Source organism: Oxyura jamaicensis, chromosome 2 (genome assembly GCF_011077185.1).
Source record: "Oxyura jamaicensis isolate SHBP4307 breed ruddy duck chromosome 2, BPBGC_Ojam_1.0, whole genome shotgun sequence".
NCBI lineage: Eukaryota > Metazoa > Chordata > Aves > Anseriformes > Anatidae > Oxyura > Oxyura jamaicensis.
This window is the reverse complement of record NC_048894.1, coordinates 42,123,759-42,144,177: the sequence shown is the minus strand read 5'-3', so window position 1 is coordinate 42,144,177 and position 20,419 is coordinate 42,123,759. Positions and strand designations below refer to the sequence as shown.

At 37.2% G+C, this 20,419-nt stretch overlaps 1 protein-coding gene across 11 annotated transcripts in view; it reads right to left on the bottom strand.

Annotated features, from left to right (window-relative positions):
• The window catches only part of RBMS3 (RNA binding motif single stranded interacting protein 3), a 708,203-nt gene that overhangs the window by 500,398 nt on the left and 187,386 nt on the right, over positions 1 to 20,419 (bottom strand). The window lies entirely within an intron of this gene.

The following is a 20,419-nucleotide window of genomic DNA, read 5'->3' as shown; positions in this document are numbered from 1 at the left end:
AAATGCATAGAAGGTATTACCTTACGAGTTTCGTAGTTGAAACTTCCATATTTATTAATTATAATGAGCTGAATATTGTCATTCATTGCACTGCTGATCTGGTGACTAGGGTAGGCCAAACCTTTACAAAGCTGCTTCTACATTGCAAATACATAACCATCCACACAGACTTTTAAACGTCACAATGTTTTTTTAATTTCCTAAATTGCAAAACAACAACAAAACATAAAATCTTATTTTACTTATTTTAAGTTAACTCAGTAACTTTAGTTGAAAGTGCCCCCAGATTATAGGTGTCATCACTTGCGTTCTTTATGGCTTTCTCTGTTGTTGCTTTAACGGAATTTTTCAGTTTCTAGCCCTCTTTTGTCAAAAAGAAAAAAAAAAAAAAAAAAAAAAAACTGCTAATAGATACTTGTGCTGATGGGGTGGTTTATTAATGCAGGAAAACAATTAATTATCAAAAAAGAAGCAGAAGATACATTTAAAGTGAATGGTTTTTAGAAGGTATTTCAGTTGGCCTTCAACAACAGGTAAATATGCTTTTTTCTCTATATCCCATTCTACATGTAGGCTTTGCTTCTCTGTTTTTTTCCTTGGTAAAGGTGTCCTCAATATCTCATGCAAATTTGCAGCAATTAATTGTAATTATTATAACACCCAAACTGTTCTTTTTAAAACATTAAATTCATCAAGGCCTTGGTAATATTACAGTGAAAGCTTTAGAAATACAAACACAATATTTCTTAGAAATGCTTATGAATGTCCCTGTTAGTAAGTTGATGCTATCGATTTCAAAAGCTATATTCAAGAATAACGCTTCATTTATTTTTATCTTCCTTTCAAAGACAACTTTTACATGCAATATACGTAGCATTAACCACATGTTAATACGGGCCATCATCGAACGAGGTGTGTTACACAGCCCAAGACTATCCTTAGCTCAAAGTGCTTTCAAGATAAATGAGGACTGGGAGAGGAGGAAAGAAGAGAATCTGATGCAGAAGCAGAGAAAACAGCTTTGCAAGCACGACTTTCAGTTTCATTTCAGTGCTTCAGCTCAGTTTCTCTGGGTGAGGATTAGTGAAATGGAAGGAAAAGGAATGGAGGAAAGACATTCAAAAAGGGTTTACAGACGCATCTGAGCTATAAAAATATGTATCTCATATAATCTTTCCTATTTTCATAACATGTTTAGATGAGCTGGTTTTAGAAATTACTACAGTAGATGCCGCATTGGCATCTGCTGAACATGCCACATTTATTTTGTTTAATTTTCAAAAGCTTAAGTACACAAAGTTTGCCTCAGTTATCAGCTGCTGTATAAACTTGAAGTTCAAGAAAAGGCCAAATGACTTCCTGCATGTGTTTATTTCCTGTACTGCCGATTAGGAAGCCTGAAAAGAGCAGTTTCCGCTCAACAGTTCTTAATATCTCAACAGATTCGCCTCCCGCCCCCACCCCTAAGTGAAGGATTCCTGCGGTGTGATTTCTAAAGATTTAACTTACGACTAGCTGAACACAAAGCGTATGAATGAACACTAAAACCCACACTAAACTCTCATTAGTCACTGTGTGTGACAAGTGGTTACTTTGTTCTTACAAAAGGCTTTAGGAAAAAAAAATCTGCCCCTACAGTTAAAGGGGCTTATTTGAAATAAATCTTTTTGTATGAATTTAAATCATGACATATCAAAGGAAAGAGGCTATGGCTGCAGCTAGAGAAAAACTGAAGGGTTTTAATTTTTTTTTTTCTTTTATTTCTTCCCCTTTTACCCTCTTTCCCCAAGGAGCAGAAATGGTATTTTCTTTCCTTTGACATATTACTTATCTTTCAGATCACTCCTCAAAGACAAATCCCTCTTTCTAGGTCCTGGTAGACTTGCTTCTACATCAGAGATGAGGGCTAGGTTTTGTTTTGGACAGATCAAGCAGAGTTTTAGCCATAATGTACTTCTTCACATACATTTCTCCCTTTTATAAACATCAGGTATTTGAGTGTTGCTGCTTATTAACTCCTCTTGAGCAGTTCATCCCTCGACAAATATTGTGTGCATATTGAGCTGCCGTACCCAGACAATAGCTCTGCTCCCTCCTATTATTTCTGACATGTCTGCATTGTATGAACCAGTGGAAATACCTCTCTGGATGATGGGATATGAAGATGCATTGTCAGTGGTGGTGATTGTTAAGTGGTTATTTTCCCATTGCATGTGTGCTACACAAAACCCATTCCTGTGCCTAACCTGGGGCTGCAGGCAGGGCTCAGCCCCTGGGGCACATTTGGGGACAGAAAGGAACCCCACCGCTCCCTTTCTGCTCTTCCACATCATATGGTGAATGTATGAGGAGTTGTACTATGCCATGAAATTTTGAGGACAGCAAGCACGGGGCCCTGTGGCCAGTGGAGGACCCCATGCTGGAGGAGGTTTCCTGAAGGAACTGAGGCCCATCAGGACAGCCTGAGCAGCGTGAGGAGAAAAGAGTGCCAGGGAGGAGCTGCTGTTCCCTCGAGGAGCTACGAGCGAAGGAGTGAAGTTGAGCCTGGGGAACAGGAGTGGGGAGGAAGCATTGTTTGAATTTGTCTTTGCTTCTCACTAATTGGCAACGGATTAAGTTAATTTTCCTCAAGTCGAGTCTGTTTTGCGTGAGGGTAATTGGTGAGTGATCTTCCTGCCTTTATCTCAACCCAGGAGCTCTTATTTCTTATTTTCTCCCTGGCTTGTTGAGGAGGGGGAGTGAATGAGAGGGTGGGTGGGCATCTGGCAGCCAGCAAAGGTTAACCTGCCACAAATTGACAGGTTTTGTGGCACACAAGCTTTTATCCAGCATGTGAAATTTCACCTATTACCCCTCAACTCTACTGCTTACTCCAATGAAAGATATCACCTCCCTGCATAATGCTATCTTATTTTTATCTCGTAGGTCATCAGTGTTACAGCACCTGGGACCACCTGATCAACTTTTCTGAGAAAATTTCTGCAGAAAATTATCAGATTACAACAAAATGGAACTGTTGCCCTTCTTGTTATGACTTGCCAGAAACAACATATATTACAAAGCTGGGGAAGATTTTTTTTTTTCCTTGAATAAGTCACTTGAATAAGTTCTTTCCTTAAAAAAGTCACATAAAAGTACTTTTATACCCTAAAAAATGTGATGCAACCTAAAATTGACATTGTTAGAATTGATATCTAAATTGATATCTAAGCGCGTTTTAAAATATGACCCTGTTTCTTCTGTGCCTTAGTTTCTCAAGCTTATAAATACAGATAATATTATTAAAATAATATAAATACATAAATAAATAAATACAGATAATCTTATTAAAATTTTAGGGTTTCTTTTCTTCATGTTTGAATAAGTTTTGAACATAAGCATAAGTGAAGTGCAAGGTATTATTAGTATTATTTCTATTTCTTCAGTTTAACTGCTCTCAGGTCTTAGTTCTTTTAATAGCTGATATGTGAAGTCTAATGGTGGAAAAAATAGAACATAGTATTTATTCATGGAGCATTTTTATCTTTAAAGCACTGTGCAGATGTTATACGGTGGCAAAATTTTTGACTGGTGCAATGTTTCCAAATTTTGTAAGAAGTTTATAGTAGATGTAAGAACTAGCTGCCACTCCTTCCTATTTGCATGTGAATAAAGCACACCATTTGATTAGGATGTTAAGTAACACGAACAGTTCTTATGTAGACTTAGAAGTCTTTTTGTCATCACAAAGACAAAAAAAATCTACTCTTTACCAATACAGCAGCATCCTGCAGAAAACTAACAAGAAAAATATGTGCTAATTCTGAAATTCTACAACACTTCAAATGCAAGACTGACTGCATCTATCAAATATCCTTCTGCCAACTGTTCCAAAATGTCATGATTTTGCACTCAATTTCATGGCTTTGGCACTCCAAAAAGAAGTGAGAGGCTCAATTATTCACCTCTATGTTACCTCTCTACTTCTATTACCTTAAAAAAAAAAAAAAAAAAAAAAAAAAAAAGACAAGTTGGAAGAAAGAGGTGTAAATAACATCTGAATTCAGCCACCCACTACCTCATCTTCAAAAAGCAACTTACCAGAGCTGTGATGTCATTTTCTTAGCCCACACAGTTTGAGCTGTCTCCAGTCCCTTGGATTTTGATTACAGAATAGTTCTGTCTTCAACTGTACTTTTTTTGTTTGTTTTGGGTTTTGTGTATTAGTTTGTTGGATTTATGTAAAATGATTACATGAGCTGAGTAAGGCCAAGTAAATAACCATCCTGGAGATGCTGCTTGCTTGGTCTCCTCATGCCTGTATTTGGATGAGACCATGATGCAAAGCACAGACCTGCACTCTTAAAAGTTTGGAGGCTTTACAAAACACTACTGTTCCCATAGAAATCAAAGTTTTCCTATAACCTGGAAGAGTCAGGACTGAAAAGAGCTGCCCTGGAACATTATTGCATGCGCTAAAATGATGCATTTGTTTTCTTGCTCAGAGAAAATATGAAACTGGCAAACTAAATCTGAAGGTAGTTCATCACAAAACCCACCTGAGAGACCTTGAAGACTGTGGTAATTGCAAAACTGAAGACAATGAGTGTTGTTTTTTTCCTTTTTTTTTTTTTTTTAGTTTTCATAACAACTCAAAATGAAAAAAGAAAAAAAAAACAGTGAAGATATTTCAGAAATATATATATATATATATATATATATATATATATATATTTCAATAGCAGGAACGAATAGTTTTGTGCTGCTACTTTTCCAGACATAATCTTCCACTATTTCTTGCTAATCTTTAGCAGTCTAGAACCAGATTCCATCTGTTTCAGTAAGAACTAAGCTGTTAATACTTGGCCACTACAGATTTTGAGTTTATCAAGTTTGTCTCATAACCTTTATGAAAAAGTTTCAGAGGCATGACCAAACTTTAAGAGAAACATTGTTTTTCCAGACATGGTATTGAAACTCAATACACTGTACCTGGAAAAACAGGATAAACTGAGAGAAATGGCATTCCACTGAAACCACAGAGAAATGATGAGGTTATATTTCATATCTCAGCATACATGCGAGGCTATTGCTCATCTACTGGATCCAAGAGCACCAAGCACTAGCCCACATCAGGCCAAAATGCAGGGGGCCCAGCCCAGCCACCCCAGCCCACCTCTTGCTCCCCATGGGCTTTCACTCAGCAGGCTCCCCACATACAGGACCAAGGGGACTGAGATCGGCTGGACAAAACAGAGCAGCTAAATTCCTTTGAGATGGGGCCCAACAAAAACACCGAGTTTTAGGGATAGATCTCAGATTATCTAAATAACTCTCAAGGAATATATTCTAGAAAAATAAAAATAAAAGTCAGACAGTCATTGTTGTGCTTCCCCAGAGTTCTGCCTTGAAAACAAAATATATATGGTTTTCACACTTTCCTGGTTAGAGTTGCTGTCATTTCCAGTGACTCAACACTGTAATTCATGTTTTTCTTTTAACTGTTACTTGAATCCTAAGAGTACTTTTTCCTGTGCAAAGTATGAAACATCGCCCTTGAAGTTACAGAGATTGAGCAGGGGAGCTGAAAAAATATGAAGGCATCATGGTTCCACAAAGTGACCACAAACAGCCTGGTTTTTGGCCACCATACCATACAGGTCAGTGACAAGAGGCAAAGAACTTGTGACAAGAGGTAGGCTACCAACAATTCAGATTAAAGACTTAAATTCTCTTAGTTACCCTATGTGGAGAGCCTGGGTGCAACCAAAAGTTACTCAGTGGTTCTCTAGGCTGGGCTATAGTCAACTTCTGTGCATATGCGCCTCCCAAAAGCATTGCTAACACTTGCATCTCCACAGGCAAGCTCAGTGCAACAAAAGAGTAAAAGGCACAAGAAATGCTGCTGTGCTTAAAACTGGCTTCTCCAGAATAGGAGAAGGATATTCACATGTGGAAGAGAAACTTGTACTGGTTTTGTTACACATTTTTTTAAACAGATGTGGAGAATGGGGACAGTTATGCTCATGGGCTGCTCACTTGTAAGTCCTCCTTCCACAGAAGGAAATGTGAAGAGAAGCTCTCCAAGGGACATATTTTATTTTTGTCAGATTACTTGTAAAAAGTAAACTGGGAGTAAAAGGTATGTTGTTAAACAGAATTCGTATTGAGTATCTTGACTCCAAGTTCCCACCTCCTCCACTTTGAAAAGAAGAAGGACATGGAAAATGTCAAAGTTTCCTCTGCTCAGATTATTATTTAATCAATCTACTGTGAGAAATTTAAGTCATAACAGCCTCAGAAGGACATCAAATGTGACCCTTTAATGGTTGGTCTTTAAATAATTATTTTCTGAAAATAAAACACACTGGAATCTGTTAAATTTACTCCAACTTTTTTTTTTTTTTTTTTTTTAACAACTCCAAGGTTACAATTTAAAGTAGAGAATCATTATGTTATCCTAAGAAGAGCACGATCTGAGTGTTCACAGTAAATTCCATCAAGAGCAAGTACTTATTAAGATGCAGTCACAGATGACCTGATCACATTGCACAGATCTGATTTCTAAAGATGTCACACTGATGAACCAGTCACCCAGTACAATATACTCCTACGAAAGAACACATTTGTATGGAATGCCTGGACAAGATGATGTTCTTCCACCAGCTGATGGAGAACATACAAGTCACAGAGGAACATGGCTTGAAGGAGAGGATTTGTACCAGATAAAATCTGATGATGAACATCAATCTTCAAGTAAGTCTTTATTGCACACAAAACACACCATCTTAAGTCTCTTGGCAGATCTCTGGAGTAGTGTTTTTACAAGGTCTGAGAACTTTTTTGTCATGTATGACAACTGCCACTCTCAAAGTCATTTCTGCAAACTACTCAGTCCCCAATTGTGGGACTTGCACAATTCCCTAGGTAAAAGACAGGACACAAAAAGATGCTGCAAAAATTAAAGTAGCATCTAGAAAAATATTTTAATGTACGATGACTACATTTCCTAGGATCGCATTCCCAAATACAGAGGGCTCTCATACCCATTTTTACCTACATCTTTCCTTTTTTTTGTAGACCTATGCTCTGCTGACTGAAACACTAGTTCAAGAGCTTTACTGATTGATGACTGATTTTAGCACTTGCCTGTCTGCTAATTCGGGACTTTTTACAGACAGCTAACATCTTTTGTTAAACTCATTAGGTTTTGATAGCTCAGAGGGAAAAATAATTATTTCATTAACACTTGAATTCCTTCCCCTTTTATCGTACCCAAAGGTGTGTTTCACTATGTGCTGCAGTATCTTAATGTTTTTTTCTGATATATCTGTTTACTATATGTATATTGAATTATTCCCTGAACAATAAATCAACCCCTGTCTTGGATACAAAATGATTTTCCTCACACTAGGTCTGCAATGTACAACTTTTTTTAGACAATCCCAAGAGCAACAACTGGCTGACAATTTAAGCAAGTCTGCAATATTAACCAATGAATACAATCCAGACACACATACCAGGGAAGAAGGATGCTTATGAACAACCAAAAAATGTCCGTGGCACAAAATCCCTTCTATAATCCTACCAAATTAGAAAAAGTCAGATTTCTTTCCTCAGCTGCAATAGACAAGGCATTGATTCCAAAATGACATGCACATTACAGCTCTCTTAATCCACAAATGCTTACTTTACTGAATACACTGTGATTATGAAATGCATTTGGCCACTGGGAAGAATTCTATAAATCCTGCAAAGCTACCCAATGTGCCACTCTGCCACTAACTCATGTGGATGGACCTGCATGCTTTTGCAAACCTCACTGCGGGATTAGGACATTTATCAAAGCTATGATTTCTTTCCTGCAATGTTGTATCTATTGTATACCATGAGTTCTGCAGGTGCATGATTTATCGATCCTGTCATTAGCTACAATACCCTGCAAACAGTTTTTATTTTGTGCTGGGGAAACAAACACTCCTCCCATAAATTGTTTTACTGCTGAATGGGGAACAGGCTCCTGCTCTCTTGACAATAAAACAGCCTTCTTTCTCTGACCAAGGAGTTATAATTTCCAGCATAACAATCTGAAGCTCAACAACATTTTTTATGGAATTAAGTAATATTGGGAAAAAATACTGCTTACGTTTTTTTCAATATCACATCTAAACTCTCATCGTGTGTTAAGCATCGACATATTTGATTGCTTGAGGGACATTACAGACAACACAGCCCCTGAAGATTCAACTGAGGGAACGCAGAAGGAAGAAGCAAATGTCAAATAAATTGAATGAACAAAATTTTCTCTTAAAATGAAAACAAAAACTCAATATGAATTTTGTTACTGGGATCAACACTGGCCAAAGGTTTTGGTTTGGCAGAAAATGTTCAATGAATGTTTTAAAAAGCAAGGAAGCAAACTGGATATCCAGGAAATCCAGAAATGAAAAGCGATTTCTTACTCGGTGAAATCACACTCAGATAAAAGACTACAGGCCTTTCACTCAAATTAAATATTCATAGAACCACATATATTGTATATGACATATTTGAATGTGAAAAAGCTAATATCCTCTGGCTTTTCCCGTACTCATCTAATCCATTAGAAAAGTAATAGACAGTCTAACCATTCCATGTCTTCAGTAGGAGATATGAAAAATAAAAGGGAAAGCAGAATGAACTACAAAGTGAAGAAGAAATAAGAAAAGATGTACCCAAGACCAGCTCTCAGGATACTCAAAATCAATTTCAGCTGCACCAGATATCTGTCAAGTATCAAATACAGAACAGAGGAACATGCACAAAGGGCTACAGATTTACTTAGAAAAGCCACTTCCTCTTCCCTTAAGCTTTGGGCACTCATGGGAGAGGGAGAGAGAGGTCATTAATTTATTCAAAGGGATGAGCCAATTTTAACTGCGAAGTTGACTATAACTGATCTGAATTCAGCGTAGCAAAGACTTGTTTTCCAGGATACGTGAAATTAAGTTTTATGAATTTTACCCTGCTGAGAAAAAACACCCCCAGCAGGTTACACATTGAGGGGCTTGAGGTGGAAGGCAGAGATCTTTTGAATCCTGTTGGATCAAATAAGAGAAGTCGTGGAACTGCAAGAGAGGAAATCTAGCTGAGCTCCTTGGAGCCTGGCACGCAGAGCTGCACTTATAGGAAAAAACTGACAGCTAGGGGAATAACTCAGCGCAGTTCAGCCTATGGGATTTTTCTGCCCCAGAGCCCAACGGTATGAAGAAGATTCAGATCCTTCCTATTGAAGTTCAACATCATAAACCTGACAGGCAAAAGGAGGGGGAGGGAGGTGGGGAAGGGAAGCTCTGTTTTTGTGTTTCTCCTTGCGGTAACCGGAGCACCCCTTCCTATCCCCAAAAGTTTGTCAGGCTCTTAGGAGTTTGCCGTCTTGATTTTAAAATGTAAGTACAGCAGTTATGCCCAGGCTGCAAGAACCAGACCAGAGATGAGGAGCAGAGACTGAGGACAAGAGAGGAGATGACCAGAAATCACAGCATGATGCTGTAAGGATAAACAGATGCTACCCTGTCTCATCTGTGTTTTCTGTTTTGTGTTTCTGAGCCTACTTCTCACAAGACAAGACGTGGAACGAATGCAGATGGAGATTTCTGTCACATTATTCCCAATTGGTTTAAAACCTCCGCTTATCAAGTAAAATCCCTTGTAGAGCTGATGACTGCATTTATAAAACCTAAGGACAGACAGAATTTCCTACCACTCTATAAGGACACTGGTCTAAAAATGCTAGAGGTTTAACAGCAAATTAAACTAATACAGTTACCATAGAGATCCCTTTAAAAAGTTATATTTTATATTTCATACCTTTTGTGTCAGTAGATAGAACTCTGCAGCCCTGTGCTCAGAATATAGATTTCAAGAAAATTTGCTATATAGCATATTCAGTTGTATGTTGTATTTCCTGACACATATGGATGTCACAACCTTATGATAGAAACAGGAAAAAACAGTAATATTAACAAGATTTGTACAGAGGCTTACCACATTTGTTACACTATTATCTACCAACACAGTCCTGAGTCACTCATGGGAATACCTTTGAAGGCTGTTGAAAAATATTTTTATGGATACATTTTCCATTTAAAACATATTTTTAAAGCTCCAAGAATCACATATACGTGGCTTCATTATTACTCAAGAACAACTCTTAGTACGTAGTAAACTGTTATATAGATACTAAGGCAGAAAATTCATGAGTATAGATCTAAAAGAAAATAACCTTGCATATTATATTGGGGGAAAAAAAAAAAAAAAAAAAAAAAAAAAAAGGATGGCTTTACATCTATAGAGGAAAATTGGAAAACAGTGATTTGGAAAATAAAAAATCACCATTAGCTCTGAAGAGACATGTCGAGTGATCCAAATTTTCCAAGCTCTTTCCCAGTCTCTGCAATGGGTATATTAATGCTTCCTCTTTCCTCTTTTGTACCCTTTGGGAGAGGAAATGACATCTACCGTCCATTTAAACAGAAAGTTCTAAATCATCACCATTCTACCAGAATCCAAATGGGCCACTACCACCTACTGTTATCAAAGATGGTGTCTTGCACAGTTCAGCTTCCAAACCGTGAAAGCACATTCATAACTTGTTGTATCAGGCTTCAGTTCCACTGCTTACATCTGAGTGTCTGAGAATCAGTGAATCTGTGGAAACTCCAGCAGGAAGAAAAACAGGGTAATAATACAGGTGATACTGAACTAAGCTTCCCAAGCAAAAATCACTACCATCTCCAGAGGGATTTTGAGGGACTCTGTCCTTTTGCTACTCCATGGAAAGGAGGAAAAGTTTCATCCTTCTCTAACCATCTTAAGGTTCTGAACATCCAGAAATGAATAAGAAGCCATAAAAAAGTGGTAGAAAAATTGACAATGTCTAAAAAATGAAAGCTAAGCTAATGACAAATGTAATAGTAAATCTGGAAACAGTAGAAATGAAACCCTCCAGCTAATTCAGTTTGAAGGTACTAAAAGAAATTTGGGTGGCAGGAAAAAAATAACCCCCAATTTGCAAATACCTGCAGTAACTTCCTAATGAGTTTTTCCACATTTTCAATTTATACAGTAAGTACAAAAGCTACTAAAATTGTGAATAAACACAACAAAGGATAGGAAGGGTCTTACAGTAATTCACATACATACACATAAGCATAATTATGTGAAATAAAGAACACAGTCAGAAAACAGAGGGTATTTCCAATGACATTTAAATCTGTTGGCAGCGTAAATTCTTAAGGAAGCTAATAGCAGAACTATGAATTAGGTGGATTTAGGAAAACTAAAGCACATACAAAAACAAAGATAGGGAAATGTAGATCTGGGGAGGACAAACAGCTGAGTAATAAATAGAGCTTTTCTCCATCTCATTTACCTAAGTGTATTTACAGGAAGAGGAGGGGACAAATGTGAATCTATTCTTTAATTCATAAAGACAAAAAATGGAAGTTGTTACAACTTTCTAATTGTTTTTGAAACTTTTTATTTAAAAGGAAATATCTAGAAACATTGACTTAAGGAGAAAAGTTAATTTATATATATATTAAACTGTCTGTTCTTAAGATTTTTACTTTATGTAAATTGGATGAAGGGCACAGAAAAAAAAGAGGGTATTCTATAGCTTAAGTATGGAAGAAAACTTTATCTGATATTCCAAAAGCTAAGTGCATGTTCCCACCCCTCTAATTTTAGAAGTGTTTTGTAGACTCTCATTATATCCCAATTGTTTGCAGATGTTGTTGTACAAGTGAAGAGTCAGAGATAAAGTGTTCAAATATTTGATGGCATTGTCAACCTGTTAACAAAATAAAATTTATTAAAAAAAAAAAAAAAAAAAAGACACTAAATAGATGCTAACACCACCAGGATCCAGGTTTACCATTTTTTTTACAGTTCTCTTTCATTCTGGTCATGATACAGACAAATACATATTTCCTAAGTATACTTACCTAATAGGAATCACTAAATTAGATCAAAATAATAGAAGATGCATAGATTTTTTTTTTGCCATTGCCTAAATACCTAATTTGAGCCAGAAGCATTAATTCATAACAAGCTCTCAAGATAAATTGTTAATGCAAAAAAAAAAAAGGTTTATTTAAAAAAAAATAAAAATTGAACCTTTTACTCTAAAAAATATTTTTTTTTATTTTTAAATAAAAAAGTAAAATAAAGTTTTTATTTTATCCCCATATTTAAGAAGAAATACACAGAAGAAATAGTTGCTATAAATATTGACTTAAGGTAACAAATTCTATGTAATTGTGAGCTCATGGATCAAGTCTAGCTGATCAAAGGACAGTAAACTTGTTAGATGAAGTAGCAGATATGCTGTTTATTTGTTTCTTTAACATCAGAATCACACAGTTTGACAAGACTGATAAAAACTCATCTGTGAAAACTGAAAACTTTAGGAAATACCATTCAAGAGCTAGATGCCAATTTTGTTCGAGATGCTAAGGTCCCTTTGCATCGAGCTCCTTATGCATATGTGTAACTGTAAAGCACACAAGGAATTCTACAGAAGCCCAGAAGATTCTTTATATTACTAGAGTTATACACAGATTTTCACTTATAAGGCTTAAATGTCCAACAGAAATGAACCTGTGCTGAAGAAAAAAAAAATAGTATTTCTTTGCAAGAACAAAAAGATGGAGACTTAGATAGGAAAGGGGGGATTTTGTTGTTTGTTTTAAAAGGATATAAATCTTCATGATGCAGGCTATAAAGAACTCTGGGAAGATTAATACTCTCTGGGCAGCATATTCCACTCTTATTATCTACAGGATATCTTGCACCTTGTTCTGAAGCATTTAGCAATGGCTCATGGAACAAGGGATGTTTAATGGTCTGATATGGCCTTGCTGCATCGATCACTGTGATACAGCAATCAAAACCAGACAATGCATATGGCCCTATTTGATCTTTACAAGAGAATTCCACTATGCTAATCTCTAAAACACAGTCAGATTATTCATTTCTCTCCCTTGTGTATTTTCTTACTTAAAAATAAATAAATAAATCAATACAGTCATCATGCAAAATTTCTGATCTTCAGGGAAGTCAATAAATAGTGCTTGTATGCACATACCTCTGTGGGTATCAGGGTTGCAAATTGTCAGGAGCCCTGTTGACCTCTTTCTTTTAATAAACTCATGTAAAAATAATAATTATAATAAAAAAGCACATACACATTCATTATGTCCCCTACTTCCTGGAGAAAATATTAGTGCAGCTGAGGTCTAGAGACAGAATATTCTTCTACACAAGCATTCTTCTAATTTTACTCACTTCCAGTTAGGATAAAATGTTCAAAAGATGATCCACTGTATCATTTAAAAAAAAAAAAATCACATTTTTGCATGAAAAACGATGATTTCTTTGCATAAGAAATAGTTATAATTTGAACTGGAACACTTATTTTTGCCTTTAAAAAATCAATAGTTTGCAGGCAAATTAAATTTAGTGGGCAAACTGCATCTAGATGTAAAATTAGGACCGACTTCAGGATATTCCTTAAAATCTAGGATATTCCAGTGAACCTGCGTCTCCCTCCATTCCTCTCTTCACTCATTTGCACACACTTTTGTGAAACCTTTTTCACTTCTCTTTATTCAGATGCTTTTAACAATTTGAAGTTAGGTCAATTCATGAAGAATTCCCACATAAAAATGTATATCCTTATAATTTGTCTTTTTGGAAACAAATAACAGTTTAAAGTACAAGATTAAACTGGTTGTAAAACAGTTTGAGCTTTATAACAGCCAACAAAGCTTCAGTACCCAAATGTCCAACATTAATGAATCTACTTTTATTAATTGTCTCCAGCAAGGAGCACAGACATCCCAACTGATTTTAAGAGCTGCTATAAACTTTTTTTTTTTTTTTGATGTTCAGGATTGACAAAGTGAATTATGCTGTGATAGTGAGATAGCCATATATTTATAATATTCTTGAGAATATTATTAGATTGTGGACTTTTTTTTTTTCTCCTTTTTCTTTTTTTTTTTCTTCTTTTTTGCTACTATAACTTGAATACATAGGTTGCAGGGTGGTCATTAAGCTTCCCTAAGGCTCACCTAGTATTTGTGTGCTTATTATTAAAAAAATAAAGCAAAACAGTCACAACATTGTCCAGGTTGGAAGGGTGAGGTAAGTTAACAATGGAACACGAATCCATGCTAAAGTCACAAATTGAGCAGCATCACTGTGAAAAGTTTCAAAGAGAAAGCCATGTACAATGCCCAGTTACATGCTTTATTGTCACTACAAAATTCAGACATGCTGCTGTTTACTCTGAAAGATGTTCTTGTGAGCACGGTCTATTAGCATCTTATCTTAGTCTTGTACTCCCTTAGAAAAAGACCTCTTACTGTAATTTTGCAAACAGAAACACCGAGGGGTAGTCTTCCTTCCACTTAAATAATTGACAACTTTACCAATGAGTGCACAATCAAGTGTTTTCCTTCTTCCTATTATCATTTAGAGTCTAAAAAGAATGTTTGTCACCATTTTTTTTTTCAAATATCAATGAAGAAACAGGTGATGATGCAAAAAAAAAAAAAATCAAACAAACAAAAACACTAATGACTAAACCTGGGTGAAATTTCAAAAATTACAGAAAAAGCATTGGGAACACTTCTGCTGCAATATTGTTATGCACAGATTAAGAAAGAGTGAAACATTGCTCTTGCTAAGTAATATCAACAAATAACCTTAAGTAATACTCAGTTAAGAGCTGTAAAATCATGGGACTCTCCACTTAACGTTAACTATTCAATAGATAAAACAGATAAAATACTTCATAGGCCAAAAAGAAAACCAGTAAGTTTCTTCTAATGAATTTTCCCTAAAGGTTATAAAATTACCAAGTTGGTCTGGGTATCCATTCTCAACAATACACAAATTTATTTATTATATCATAGAAAAGAATCATACAATATCCCGAGTTAGAAGGGACCCCCAAGGATCATCAAGTCCAACTCCTGGATCCCCAAAGAAACACCCAAAAATCAGACCACGTGTCTGAGAGCACTGTCCAAACACTTCTTAAACTCCGGCAGGCTCAGTGTTGTGACACCTTCCCTGGGCAGCCTGTCCCAGTGCCTGACCACCCTCTCAGTGAAGAAGCTTTTCTTGATACCCACCCTGAACTGCCCATCACAGCTTTAAGCTGTTGGGTCCTAGTACCCCCAGAAGGTACCCCAAACAAAGGAGAAACAGAGAGGAGCTCAGTAGATTTACTTTTTCTCCTGAGGGTGTGCAATGAAGCATCAGTCCAACACCAGCAGATGTGAAATCAATTCTTTTTGCCCATTATATCTGTGCAGAAAAGTTGTAGCTGGAGAACACAGTTCAATTCCTAAATTAATATTCACACTGTAGTTCCACATTTCTTCCCCAGAAGGAAAAAGGTCAGACCATGTGGAGACAGATTTGGGGTAGCAGGGGGAAGCCAATAATGGAAAGGAAAGCTAGGAGAGCTGTAGCCATCATGTTACGTAGTGCAGAGAGTGGAAAGATCACACAATGAAGCATTTTGACTTCTTGCCAGGTATACCCTGTGAAATGAATTTGAAAATAAAGTTTTAAGTTAGAGATGGGTTTTCCAAGCCTTTGCTGGCATGAGCACTATTGCAGAAAAGCTGTGACACCAGCAATCAGGGATAGAAGAAGCTGAGATATTAAGGGAAATTTGTAGAGCAGAACTTAAAATATCTAAATATTTATCATAAATATTCCCTGAATTAAGAAATTGATATTGCTTTGGCTCTGTTTGCCTTCTGGATATTAGGAGGGAAAATATTCATAGACATTAGTTCATAACTTCTATAAACATAATACTAATTCATGTCTAAAGGTAGGACAAACACAGAGGCTAAGGATGGAATTTTTAAGAAAATAGTAGCTTGTGGTATGCTGGCAACACAGTCCTGTGAATTTTGTTTGTCCTGTCTGTCCAAGCAAAACACATTGTGAGCATCTAACCAAAGCTCCTTGAATCCCTAGCTTAATGTTTGCAAGCAAGGCAGATCAAGAAGTATATGCTGAAAGAATTAACTTAAAGAGTTAACTTCATTAACTTAATGAAGAGAAAGCATGAACATTTAATGAATCACAAATATAGAAAATTACTTCAGTCCAGTCTTAAATGATTCTTATCCCATATTAGTACTTATCATTTACAGAAAAAAATCCAAACTAATCATTAACATTTTAAAAACATGTCACATCTGCACTACCATCACCACCAGAAGCAACTATTGCAGTGAAAAGCGTCAAGTATTTTTTTCCAGAAAACCTTGAAAACTCTTAAAGAAAAGATGTATCGAATAAATTAATTCCTGGTATTTAATAGAAAATGATGTTTGTCCTAAATACATATCAGTCACCAACTAATGAACCTGTTTTAAAGTAGGGCAGAAAAAGTTCTCCAGTTGCAAATACCAGACTCCAGTGTCAAAAATGATTTGGTATCCTTTAACTGTCAACAGAACATGCAGAAGATACTAATGGCAAATGCAAATAACTGGGCTGGCTCCTGGTTCCATGGGGTCAAGGAAAAATTCCCATTGGTAAAGTTTCAGGAAGAATTTATGAAAAAGAAAAAAAAAATACCACCCTGACATTCAGTACCCACGTAATGGCTCTACCAAGCTGCTTGTCGCTGTCCTCACCTCCTCAGTCAAGTCTTCTAGGATAAAGAAGGAGAAAGGATGTCCATGCTGTGCTCTGGCAATTGCCAGCCACAGGAGCAAGTCAGATGCTCTCTGTTAACACGAGGTTAAACCCACATAGGTCCAGTTTGCTGCAGGAACTATGTCAGCCCTTAGTAAATCTCACAGAACACAGACTTTGCCTTTTCCTTCTCCTGCTGGGTCTAGCTAAGGATTGAGCCCCATAACTGAATTTTGAGTATCCTTAAAGTTTGTGGATCACAAATTGTAACAGATGTCCCTGCTGTGCAGGGAGTTTTGCTTAAAGGTCCATCTGCCTGCAGACTGAAATCTGGGATTCTTTATTCACATCCTGCAGAACTAGATCTTTCAGACCAGTCACCGTAAAAATACGGGAATTTTTCTGAGGTTTAAGGAAGATCAATATGTTGCATATGTTCCCCTCTCTAAAAAGAGAAGTATCTGAGACCATCTCAAGGCTTGGCAGGACCCAACCTTATTTGTGTTCCAAAGAGTCGGTTACTTACTGCAGGAAGGGATTTGTTATATGCACTTAGGGCTTTTTTCTTTAAAGCCCATATATCAGACTGCAGTGCTCCCCACTTCTGGGAGCATGGGAGGGATGAAACTACCCCTGCACCGGTAGATGTGGCACAGGGCACAGGTGGCGGAACACAGACTCCAGACTACAATCATTTAGAAGAGAAAGCACAGAGACTGGAGCACTGCTATATTTAGTAAAATGATTTAGGTACATTTCCGAAATCGGAGCAGAAGACAGGACAATGAAATGACAGATGAAATCAGAATGGAAGAGAAGGGAGAAACTATGAAGGAATGGAAATTGGGAGATAGGACAGGAAAATAACAGAAAGGGGACAAATGAAGAGAGAAAAATATTTACTATGCAATTAGATTTCATGCGGTGAAGCACTCAGTTCCTTCCTCTCTACAGCTTACAATACCACTTTTCAGAAGAAATTCTCCACACTCCCCTCAGCATATGAAGGGGAGGGTGGATGGGGGAAGGGCTTCTTCAGCCCTGCTCAGACTTCATTGCTCCTTCCCAGGTTCTTCCACTAGATCACTACATTTTGGGTTTTGGATGAGAAACTTGCAGGATTGAATGAGATACTTGTACTTGGACAGAGATGAGCCCAACCCTAGAGGCCTTCTGTGCAGGCATTCACGATACCCTACGGAGAAGATACTCCAGTTTCCTTTCTTAGCTCATTTTCAGCAAAGCAGCTCTATGTTTCTTTACAGAAGTAGCAACTAGCTGTCTGGGCTCTCCCATCATCACCACCTTCCAGTGGATCAACTTCCCCTCTGCTCATCCTGTAATACCACGACAATATCTTCTCCTGAAAGAATTATTTATCATTTTCGCTGTGTATCTCCTTGGTGACAAGCAGGCAGGCCCACAAGCTTGAGATAGGACTCTAGGGACAGCCAAGAATATGTTTTAGTTTTCTAAACAGTCTCAAGTGTTGTCTACACTTAGGTCAGAGCTTCCTAAAAAAATACCTTATTGCCCTTCCTTTGACTTCTCTACCAAATCATGCATAACCTCTGCTTTGTAGCCAGCTTCCTTCCTCCTGGATCGGGTCCTGCATAATCAATCAGGTCCAACACAAGCATGCCTCTCAATTTCTCTCCCGTGTCAAGCTGAGTGAGGAATGACACGCATCTAGATACGTAGCAGTGAATAATACACCAATTTCATAAAATTAACTGGAATTCAAAGGTTATGACAATGTCCCTTTACATAAGCCTTTACTTGAAGCTGCTTGCAAATGTTCTTGATTCTTCAATTCTTTACTGCTTTACAATGGTGCATTTTAACTCCACTTAGCAGCCAAAGGAAGTCAAAGAGTGCATCTTCCAGCTATTTCAGAAAACTTTAAGAAACAGGAAATATATTTTTTCAGATGCTTATGGTAAATGCTAGCCATTGTTTTATAATCTGGCATCCTGTTCATCAGCTTAGAGGTAATATTTTAGAAAACTTCAAAAAGGATTAGTAAGACACACTTGGAAAGTTGTGCAATGCTATTCAGCAGTAGAGGGTTCTTTTTCAGATACATTTACATGTAGAAATAAGAATGAGTTATCTGTACATTTTAATCATTGTAGAGGCAAAAAGTCATGGTCATAACAACCACAATGTGGCCACCACAGCTTGTTCTCTCCTGTAGAAGTATCACAGGCTGACTGTATGTTTGCATAAACTATTACTTTATTTTTATGGAACACCTTTACATTCTATTGAAAATCAGACGTCCATGTCCAGAATCAGAAAGAGAAACGAGTCAAGTCTTCAACGTGACATTCATAGTTTTTCATATATCAACAAAATGTTCTGTACCTCATTCCAGGTTTATTATGTCATTTTGTCAGTCATCTACACTGTCCTTCTCTTGTTCACATTTGAAAGGGATGGAAATTCTCTAAATTCTTCAGTCTTTCTCCTTTTCTTCATATTAGAGAATTCAGCGGTGACTCTTCACATCGGATTCATATGCATAGTGATCAAAAATTGTTACACCACCTCTTACAAGGACCCATCTGTGGCAGATTTATTCTCTATTCTTCTACTTCAAGCACGTGGCTAATCTATTTGCTTTTAACTGCTGCTGTTTGCCCAGCAATATCTTTTACTGCCTATCCGTGACTTCACCTCCTAAACTGACAGTCACATTGGGCTTAGAGAATTTTTAAGGGGCATTCAAGTCCTACTGATGGTCAAACAGCAATTCAGTCCTCTTTCCAAAGGAAAGACTCCTCAGGCAGAGTGCAATCTTTAATTGTTTCCATAGTCATTCAGTGAGTCCAAGATCCAGAAGCTGCCATACAGCTCCATTTCCCATTTATACTAGTGGGTGACAGGCGTGTTGAAAAAGGGTTAGACTTTAAAGTAAGGAAATGGTGTCTTTTTTTCCAAAAATAGAATGTGCACAAAAGCAGAAGAAGAGAATGCATGCCGAAAACGAAAATGAATTAGCTCCACTCCACTAAAAGAAACCAACAAATGCTTTTACGACAACAGTGAAAAGCTGACTAGGGCCTGAACTTGCTTTCACTAATGTCAGTAACAGTTTGAGTCAATGGGAGCAAAGTAAATCCCATTAGAGCCTTTTATAGAAAAATCCTAATAAAAGCAGACATTACAAAGTAAAGACCCCGTTCAGCCCTCACATACTCTACAGCCATTGTAAAGCCACACCACTGTAGCTGGGGGTCTGCAATCAGATCTGGAGTATTTCAGCTCTACGCTCACCACATCGCAGAAAGCCGAAAGGAGATGCTGTGCTGAAACAAGAACTGCAAATCTCTCCTGACCACGGATTTAATACATTACTGTTAGGTTTACATAAGATCTGGCTGGATCCCAAACGTGCATTCCCCGACACTCGTACTGCCTGATTTATGCTGTCTGATTTGGCTGGTAAAAGAATCAAATTGGTGACTGGTTTTGAATGAAGGCAATTAGGGTGGTTGATTGGTTTTGTAATTTGGAGAACACCACTCTAGAGTATAAGTCAATTGTGTAGAACTATCCAGGTCTTTAATCACTGGTTTTGCTGTGCAAAGAGCCGATGCTTTACATCATCTGAAATTTATACCAGTTATAATCAATTCCACTCTCCCCATTTCTCCCCCCTACCCTTATGGCATCCTCCCCTGCCCCACACCTGGCACAAACATGACATTTTACCAGAGAA